This window comes from Heptranchias perlo, chromosome 30, assembly GCF_035084215.1.
Source record: "Heptranchias perlo isolate sHepPer1 chromosome 30, sHepPer1.hap1, whole genome shotgun sequence".
Taxonomy (NCBI): domain Eukaryota; kingdom Metazoa; phylum Chordata; class Chondrichthyes; order Hexanchiformes; family Hexanchidae; genus Heptranchias; species Heptranchias perlo.
In genome coordinates, this window is record NC_090354.1 from 6511880 (window position 1) to 6522440 (window position 10561).

The 10561-nt window shown below is 45.5% G+C and overlaps 1 pseudogene; it reads left to right on the forward strand.

The window, feature by feature from the left end:
• The first annotated feature begins 7288 nt into the window (after positions 1–7288).
• On the forward strand, positions 7289–7458 carry LOC137300272 (U2 spliceosomal RNA; annotated as a pseudogene).
• The last annotated feature ends 3103 nt before the right edge of the window (positions 7459–10561 follow it).

Consider the following 10561-nt stretch of genomic DNA (forward strand, 5'->3'; position numbering starts at 1 on the left):
TATCTCAGATTTAAAATTTAGCAATTGAGCTAGTATCAATTGCCGTTTGCGGAAGAGAGTTCCAAACTTCTACCCTTTGTGTGTAGAAATGTTTTCTAATCTCGCTCCTGAAAGGTCTGGCTCTAATTTTTAGACTGTGCCCCCTACTCCTAGAATCCCCAACCAGCGGAAATAGTTTCTCTCTATCCACCCTATCTGTTCCCCTTAATATCTTATAAACTTCGATCTGATCACCCCTTAACCTTCGAAACTCCAGAGAATATAACCCCAATTTGTGTAATCTCTCCTTGTAACTTAACCCTTGAAGTCCGGGTATCATTCTAGTAAACCTACGCTGCACTCCCTCCAAGGCCAATATGTCCTTCCGAAGGTGCGGTGCCCAGAACTGCTCACAGTACTCCAGGTGCGGTCTAACCAGGGTTTTGTACGTCACACACCATTCTCCAGTAATCAAGTAGGTAAATTGCTCCCACGCCTCTGCCAGTGGTCACGACGTGGACGGCCCCACTGAGATGCGTGACAGACATCCCCTCTCCACCTCCCACCAACAGGTGGGGAAGTATCTGAAGTTTGCGCGGCTCTGCTCTTTGTGGCACAGCTGAGCTCAGGACACCGCTGGGGTGGTGAGGTGCAAGTGCGCACTCTGACCGGCTGCACTGACCTCCTTCGCCTGCTCATTCAATACTTTACTCAGTTTGACTCTCTGGTAAATTATTCTTCAGGTTAACTGTGGATAAATGGAATAAAATATTAGTACAAAGAATGTACAGCACAGAAACAGGCCATTAGGCCCAACAGGTCCATGCCGGTGTTTATGCTCCATGTTAACCTCCTCCCATCCCTCTTCATCTAACCCTATCGACATATCCTTTGTGTGTTTCTCTAGCTTCCCCTTAAATGCATCTATGCTATTCACCTCAACTACCCCTTGTGGTAGCGAGTTCCACATTCTTACCGCTCTCTGGATGAAGTCGTTTCTCCTGAATTCCCTATTGGATTTATTAGTGACTATCTTATATTTATGGCCTCAAGTTCTGGTCTCCCCCGTAAGTGGAAACATCTTCTCTATGTCTACCCTATCAAACCCTTTCATAATCTTAAAGACCTCTATCAGGTCACCCCTCAGTCTTTTTTTCGAGAGTAAAGAGCCCCAGCCTATTCAATCTTTCCTGATAGGTATTACCTCTCATTTCTGGTATAATCCTCATAAATCTTTTTTGCACCTTCTCCGGTGCCTCCATATCCTAACACATTTACAGAGGGCAACTTTGATTTTGTGCTGCTGCAACATGGGGCCACAAGGGGGAAGCCACACTCAAACCTTTTTAAATGCAAGTAAGTGAAGGTTCAGAAAAATCCATTAACCCAACCCAAGTTCACTCATTTGGTTTGCTGACTCTCCCATTATGGAATCCAGCTGCATTTGGGAGTTTGAAAGTACACTTACTGAGTATGGGGATCCTCATTGAACTTCTTCCTCACATTAGTTGTCTGACTGTCCACCACCATTCTCAACTTGCTATGGTAGGCCTACAGAGCTTTGTACTAATCCGTTGTTTGTGGGACTGCTTAGCTTTATCTATAGCATGTTGCTTTCATTGTTTCGCATGCAGGTCGCCCTGTGTTGTAGCAACGCTATGTTGGTACCTCACTCTCAGATGTGCCTGCAACTCCTCCTGACCCGCTCTTCTACATTAAGAACATAAGAACGTAAGAAATAGGAGCAGGAGTAGGCCATACGGCCCCTCGAGCCTGCTCCGCCATTAAATAAGATCATTGCTGATCTTCGCCCTCAACTCCACTTTCCCGCCCGATCTCCGTATCCCTTGATTCCTCTAGAGTCCAAAAATCTATCGATCTCAGCCTTGAATATACTCAGCGACTGAGAATCCACAGCCCATTGAACAAGGATTGGTATCCTAATCATCTCCATTCTGGCCGGGAATAGTGGTGTCTCTATATGCAGCCAGTTAAATGACCCCATACTCTGGCAGTATGCATAGGATGCCACACGACTCTGAAAGCGCCCGATCCTAGGGGTTAAACAGAGTCAGGCCTGATTAGTACTTGCTTTGAAGACCACCTAGGAATGCCAGGTGCCGTAGGCTTTTGTGACCGCTGGATACTGCAGGGCATAAACCGTTTAGTCGATAATTATATTATGATTTCATTTTAATGTAAGCTTCTTTAGTTTAGATTGGACTTCACGTTCAGAATATTATATTAGTGGTGTCTCCTGAGATGGGGGGCACTTGTAGAGTTGTTTTTCCACTTAGTGACGCCCAGTGTCACCTTTAATCTGTTATTTGTTGTTTGTGGAAGTACTCCCTGTTCTCCAAATAGTAGCATAGGATTTTTTTGTGCACTAGGATGGGCAGACAGGGTCTAACTTAACATGTCATGGGAAAGACGGCATCTCCAACACTGCAGCACTCCCTCGGTACTGCACTGAAGTATTAGCCTCAATTATGTGCCCAAGACTATATTAAGGCCGGGAACCTTCTGACTCACTCAAACTGGCACATAAACTGACAGACTTGGTATAGTGGAACTGAGCATCGATGAGGCACTGAGGGCCATCAGCAGCAGTGGTATTGTCTAGCTCCACAAGCTGTAACATCATGGCCTGGAATATCCTTCACTCCTCCATCACAATCAAGCTGGATACCAGTAGCATAGGATTTTTGTGTGCAAATTGGCTGCAGAGTTTGCCAACATAACAAGGGTGACTGCACTTCAGAAGTGATGTATTGAGTGTAAAGCACCGTTGGGCATCCTGAGGATGTGATATAAAGTGCTGTCTGACCAAAGTCTCCACGGATCACGTGTGGGGGAAAGACTGGTTGGGTCAAACGGCCTTTTTCTTTCACTTGGCAGCTGGTTCTCCAATTCTTGCTGAGACCTGGATAGGAATTGGTGGCTCCTGCAATGATCTGGTGCCAATGTGATGTTAGATTGACAGCGAAGGCGAGACTTCACTCGGCCTGTGCCTTAGCATTAGATCCAAACTTTCCCAAGATTTTTTTTAGCCTATTTACTTCCTCAGTGATGGATCAATTCTTCCTTTTGGGACATTTCATCTTCCTGATTTTTGAGAAATGTTAAATAGAAATAAAAACGATTGATCCAAGCACAAAGTCAGGCGTGAGTCCAGTCGTTAGCTGATTATTAAAGAAAGACTTGCATTTATATAGCTCCTTTCACGATGCCAGGACACCACAAAACACTTTACAGCCGATGAACTACTTTTGAAGTGTAGGAAACACGGCAGCCAATTTGCGCACAGCAAGGTCCCACAAATAGCAATGTGACACAGACCAGATAATCTGTTTTACTGATGTTGGTTGAGGGATAAATATTGGTCAGAACACCAGGGAGAACTCCCCTGCTCTTCTTTGAAATAGTGTCATGGGATCTTTTACATCCACCTGAGAGGGCAGACAGTTTAATGTCTCATCCGACGGGACAATTTAACGCCGAGGGGTTAAGAAGCAAAAGGGTTCTGAAAATCAAAATTGGCACCAACGTGAATCCCTATAATGAGTATATTGGAAAAAGCTGCAGTTCCTCCCTCCGGGCAATTCACGGAGCTGAGTAAAAAGCAAAATACTGGACAAAAATAGAAAAATAAGAAACACTCAGCAGGTCCTGCATCATTGGAGAAAAGAACAGGGAGTCGATGTTTCAGGTATAAACCCTCCCTCGACTCAGCTACTGGCTGCTGATGGGTCTGGGAGTACAGAGTGTCTATTGACACCACTGGGAGTTGGAGGCGGGTTGGGACTTACGGCAGGACTTACAACAAACAGGGTCTATTTTACAGCAAACAAAGCAAACATACAAATTATGTGGATAAACTCAATCCCGGTCACTTACGGCAGTGCGGTCTCCAGATGTAATTGACGGGGCAATTACCTAATCATCTCCATTCTGGCCGGGAATAGTGGTGTCACTATATGCAGCCAGTTAAATGACCCCATACTCTGGCAGTTGCAAAGACTATCTGTAATCACCATGTATTGTTCTGTGATTTATAAATGCGTAGGCTTCGAGGAGTTCCTGACATTTACCTGAGGAAGGAGGAAGCCTCCGAAAGCTTGTAAATTTCAAATAAAATCGTTGGACTATTACTTGATGTTGTAAAATTGTTTACAATTGTCAACCCCAGTCCATCACCGGCATCTCCACATCCTGACTTTTGTTGGTAGAGGAAGATTCAGGGACACAGAAAACTTCCTTTTTTTCAAGTAGTGCCATGGGATTCTTTTTTTGCACCAGGGAGGGAATTAGTTTCAGCACGTCATGGGGAAGGTGGCATCAGCAACAGTGCAGCACTCCCTCAGTAATGCACTGACGTATTGGGGTAAATTGTGTGCTCCAGTCTATAGTAGTGCCTTCGATCTGACTCCTGCAAAGTGGCACATAAACCGATGGGTTGTATATTTGGTGATTTTTCAATAAGTGTATTGCTGATATTAAGGCCAAAGTGTGATTATGAAAAGTAAATTTCCTCAAATAAATCCTCATTCTGGACGTTTTACTGATGATGACAACCCAGAACCACCCTGTTTCTGGCCTGTACATGAGTCTGCTGGATTTCGAAACCAAAATCACCCAAAGTTTTAATGTTGAGTTTCCTCACCTTCTCCTGCCGCTGATTGGCCAACAGTAATTGGGATGCTATTGGCCAGCCTCTTGTTTCCGGGTTGGAAATTCAAACATAGAAATACACAGAAATGACAACGCGGAAATAGACCAACAAAATACAATAGGGTAAAGATCCCGCGGGACGATAAAATGAGATTTTTATTCTGAAATAAGGGTTGACGTGGATCAGTTAAACAGTAAGAGCGTAAAGGAGGACATTCTGTGAGAGAGAGTTTGAGGAGGATCAGTTAAATAGAGAGAGTTTGACGATGTTTAGTAATATTTTAACCTTCGGGAAGAGTAAGACTCCCGGAAGCGACGGCTTACCGGTGGAGTTGTACTCGGCTCTGTGGGACTGGATAGGCCCAGACCTGCTGGAAGTGTACGGGGGTATGCTTCTGGCAGGCAGCATGTCAGACTCCATGAGGAAAGGCATCATCACCCTCATCTACAAGCAGAAGGGGGAGAGGGAAGAAATCAAAAATTGGCGACCCATCTCACTACTTAACGTGGACTACAAAATTCTGTCCGAGGTCATCGCCAATCGGGTCAAGTCAGCCCTGGAGGTGGTGATCCACCCCGATCAGACCTGCGCTGTACCCGGCAGGAAGATCTCTGATAGCCTGGCGCTACTCAGGGACACGATTGCCAATGTACAGAACAGGGGATGAACACCTGCCTGATCAGCCTGGACCAGGAGAAGGCCTTTGACAGAATATCCCACATGTACATGATGGACGTGCTCTCCAAAATGGGATTTGGGGAGGGAATCCGCAATTGGATCCAACTGCTCTACACAAACATCAGTAGCGCAGTTTCAATCAATGGGTGGGAATCAGAAAGCTTTCCGATCAAATCTGGAGTCAGGCAGGGCTGTCCTCTCTCCTCTGTCTTGTTCGTGTGTTGCATCGAACCCTATGCCGGGTCCATCAGGAGGGATGCGGGCATAAGATGGGTGACGATCCCAGGCAGCAGAGGCACTCAGGTCAAGGCCTCCCTGTACATGGACGACGTCGCTGTCTTTTGCTCGGATCAGCTGTCAGTCTGCAGATTGATGAGCATCTGCGACCAGTTCAAACTGGCCTCGGGGGCCAGGGTAAATCGTAGCAAGAGCCAGGCCATGTTCTTTGGGAACTGGACTGACCAATCCTTTGTCCCCTTCACCATCAGGTCGGATTACCTGAAGGTGCTGGGGATCTGGTTCGGGGGGGCCGGGGCATGCACCAAAAACTGGGAGGAGCGTATTGCCAAGATGAAGCAGAAACTGGGACTGTGGGATCGATGATCTCTCTCATTCGTGGGCAAGAACCTGGTCATCAGGTGCGAGGTGCTCTCGTTGTTGCGGTACGTGGCGCAGGTCTGGCCCATGCCTCGTTCCTGCGCTGCGACAGTCACCCGAGCCATCTTCCACTTTATCTGGAGATCAAAAATGGATCGTGTCTGCAGGGACACAATGTACAAATCTCCAGCGAAAGGGGGAAAGGCATGCCCAACGTGGCCCTCATCCTGATGGCCACCTTTGAGTGCGGCTGCATCAAGCTGTGCATAGACCCTCGGTACGCAAACACAAAGTGTCACTACGTGCTGAGGTTCTACATGTCCCCGGTGTTGCGATGGATGGGCCTGGCCACGCTGCCATGGAATGCTCCGTCCAGTTGGACTGTTCCGCCCCACCTGTCCTTCGTGGAAAGGTTTGAGTAGAAAAACACCTTTGACCACAAGGCGATCAGCAAGTGGTCCGCACACAACGTCCTCGAGACCCTGCGGGAAAAGGAGATGGTGGATCCCGTTGGTTGGTTCCCCGAGCAGAATGTCAATGTCATTTGGCAGAACGCCTCATCGCCAGAACTTTCAAACAAGCACCAAGACCTAGCTTGGCTGGTGGTGAGAAGGGCCCTTCCCGTCAGATCCTTCATGCAGTCCCGGAGTCTCAGCGCCACCGCACATTGTCCCCGAGGAGGCTGCGGTGAAGACGAGACCGTCACCCATCTCCTTCTGGAATGTGCCTTTGCAAAGAAGGTCTGGAGAGAGATGCAGTGGTATCTGTCCAGGTTCGTCCCGAGCAGTTCCGTAACACAGGACTCTGTGCTCTACGGGCTGTTCCCGGGGACGCACACCGAGACAGACATCAACTGCTGCTGGAAGACCATCAACTCGGTGAAAGACGCCCTTCGGTCTGCCCGAAACCTGCTGGTCTTCTAGTGCAAGGAGCTGTCCTCGACCGAGTGTTGCAGACTGACACATTCCAAGGTCCAGGACTATGTGCTCAGGGATGCACTGAGGCTGCGTGCGGCCGCCGCAAAGGCTCTGTGGGGAAAAGCAACCATTTGGAGCCTTCCCGCCATTGTATACCGAGGGGCTGCAATTGGGAAGACCCCCCTCGGCCAGAATGTAAAATTCTAATTGATGTACTGTACCTGTAATGAATCTGTAATGTACCTGTAATGAATCTGTAATAAATAATCATTATTGAGGTAATGCAATGAGGCACCCTGGAGTGTCATGAACTGTAATTATGTACAATGTGTTCATTGAACTGTACTTGATGTAACCTGCAAATTGTAGAATCTGTATTGTGTATGTTTGGAATGTGATATGATGACGGTGTAGTATGTATTGCTGCAAATTTTGTGAATAAAGTATATTTTGTGGAAAAAAATCTGTTCTTATCAGTTTAATATCTGATACGTCTCTTATCTGGGGACCATATATTAAACTGATTTTGGAACAGAGAGATGGAATAGGGTCTTCCTCCGTCTACTCCACGCATCGACCCAGTATTGCAGTATCTCTGGAAACCATGCACCTCCCTGTGGGGAGATATTCAACAGGTCTTTCCCAGCGTCTCTGTGCGTGTGTATGTATTATTACTGAGAATAAAGCTGATATATTACACTTTTTAAAAAATCCCTCCAGAGAGACGTATACTTCTATTGTCGCACTCCCTCTAGAGACACGTATAATGGTGTTATAGCAATCCGTCCAGAGTCACTTATACGTGTATTAAGGCACTCCCTCCAGAGAGGTGTGCACATCTATGACAACGCTCCCTCTATGGACACGTACAATTGTATTATAGAAAACCATCTACAGGCACGTACACTTGCATTGTCGCACTACTACTAGAGACACATGCTGGTATTATAGCACTCCCACCTGGAACATGTATTCTTTAATCATAGTTTTTTTTTCCAAAAATACACTTTATTCATAAAATTTGCAGCAATACATACAATACAGTTGTCATATCACATTCCAAACATACACAATATAGATTATGCAATTTGCAGGTTACATCAAGTACAGTTCAATGAACACATTGGATATAATTAAGTTCATGACATTCTTGGGTGCCTCATTGCATTACCTCAATACAGATTATTGATACCAGGTACGTTACAGATTCTTTACAGGTTCATTACAGATACATTACATTCTTTAATACTCTCTCCAGAGTCACGTACACTTGTATTATAGCGCTCTGTCGAGAGACATGTATACTTGTATCATGGAATTCACTCCAGAGACTTTCAGTGGGAGTCAGATTGAGGACAGACAGTAAGAGAGAGTATGATGTAATTAATTAAGGAAGAATTTGATTATGTTTAAAATGAGTAGAGAGATTAACGATGTTAAGTAATAGAGACAGATTGATAGAGTTCCGTAGGTGAGAGATTGACGATGTGAAGTAACAGAGTTTGATGATGTTTAGAACGAGAGAGGTTTGTCTACGTTCAGTAAAAAGTTGTCGAACATCTACAAAGCAGGAACGGAGGGCGTATATGACGAGGATCAGTAACATGTATTTATTTTAAACAGGGCAATAATACATCATGTGTCAGTTTGACTGATCTGTTCAATCTGATGTACAAAAAAGATCGAATGCCATTCTTTGAACGTGGGGAGTTTCCCCTATAACGGATGTGAGTCATCCGCAACCAACAAAAATCAGATTCTGGGGACATTTTGTTGGGGTCTTGCTGTGCGCAATTTGACTGCGGTGGAAAGACTGATTGGGCCGAATGGCCTGTTTCTCTCCCGTGGTGTCTAATTCTCTAATTCTTGCTGAGCCCTGGACTGGAAATGGTGGCGCCTGTAATGATCTGGTGAAAATGCGAAGTTAGATTGGTCGCGGGGGAAGAGACTTCACTCGGTCGCCCTGCCCGCACTTCAAAGTTAGATCCGAACTTTCCCCAAGATTTGTTTTAATCTTTTATCTCCTAAATGATGGATAATCTTTTCAGTGTATTTCTTCTTCCTGATATTTCTGCAATGTTAATAGAAATGAAAATGATTGAAGAACATCCGCCTACTAGCTAAGCGCAACGTTACACGCGAAATTGGCCAAATTTAACACAATGGAATTAATTATTAACGATATGTTGATTAATATTAAGAATGAAATCTCCACCAGGCGCTATAACCAGCCCATGGTCTGTATTGGAAAAAGCCGCGTTGCCATCTCCCTGGATGATGAGGTGGGACAGATCCCGCACATTCTCGGGGCTGCCAGCCCTGCTCTCTCCCTGAGCTTGTCTCAATTTCCGAATGACCGACAACAGGTCTGAAATCCAGGCCAGGACTGAGGTTAAATATCGCAGCATTGTCGGGTGGCTGTGCGCTACACGTTAAATTAAAGATACGACCAGAACCGTGATAAGCGCTTCACCCACTGGCGCGACAACCCAGGGAGGGCGATATATATTGAGAGAGACAAAGTTGCGGAAGAGAAGGAGACTGACGGGATCATATGATACATTGAGGTATTAACCAATCAACGACCGACATTCACCTACCTGCTGCTGATTGGCCAGCAGTAATTGGGACGCTGTCGACGAAGCGGCGTCTTGTTTCCGGGTTTTAAATTCCAACAAAGAAAGACACAGAACTGACAACACGGAAATAGACCAATAAAATACAAGAGCAAAGATCCCGCGGGACGACAAAATGCGATTTTATTCTGAAATAAGGGTTGACGTGGATCAGTTAAACAATGAGAGGGTGAAGGAGGAACTTCTGTGAGAGAGAGTTTGATGATGTTTAGAACGAGAGAGAGAGACAACGTTGTGCAAGAGAGGGAGACTGACGGGATCATATAATAGAGAGGGCGATTGACAACGTTCAGTCAGAGAGTTTAATGTTGTTTAGAATAACAGAGATTGACAACGTTGTGTAAGAGAGGGAGACTGAAGAGATCATATGATAGAGAGGGCGATTGACAACGTTCAGTAAGAGAGCTAAATGTTGTTCAGAACGAGAGAGATTGACAACATTGTGTGAGAGAGGGAGACTGATGAAATCATATGATAGAGAGGGCGATTGACAACGTTCAGTGAGACAGTTTAATGTTGTTGAGAACCAGAGAGTTTGACAACGTTGTGTGAGAGGGAGACTGACGGGATCATATGATAGAGAGGGCGATTGATAACGTTCAGTGAGAGAGTTTAATGTTGTTTCGAACAACAGAGATTGACGGTGTTAATTACTGGAGAGAGTTTGGTAACCTTCCCTACGAGGGTGAGATTGACGAAGTTAAGTGGGAGATTGTCAGGTTAAGTAAGAGAGACAGTTTGGCCTCATTCAGTGAGAAATTGACGACATTCAGTAGGAGGGAGAGCTGGGACATTCTGTTAGTGAGAGTTTGATGAATTTAATTAAGGGAGAGTTTGGTGATGTTTAGAACGAGTGAGATTAAACACGTTCAGTCAGAGTGTTTCATGATATTTAGAACGAGAAAGAGATGGAGGGCGATCCGTCAGAGAGGGAAATTGACAAAGTTAATTGGGGAATTGACAGGGTAAGTAGGAGAGAGTTCGGATCGGCATAACAAAGAGAAAGATTATTTCAACCCAGACATTGACAACATTCAGTAAGAGAGAGTTTGGTGCTGTTTAGAACGAGAGAGATTGACGAT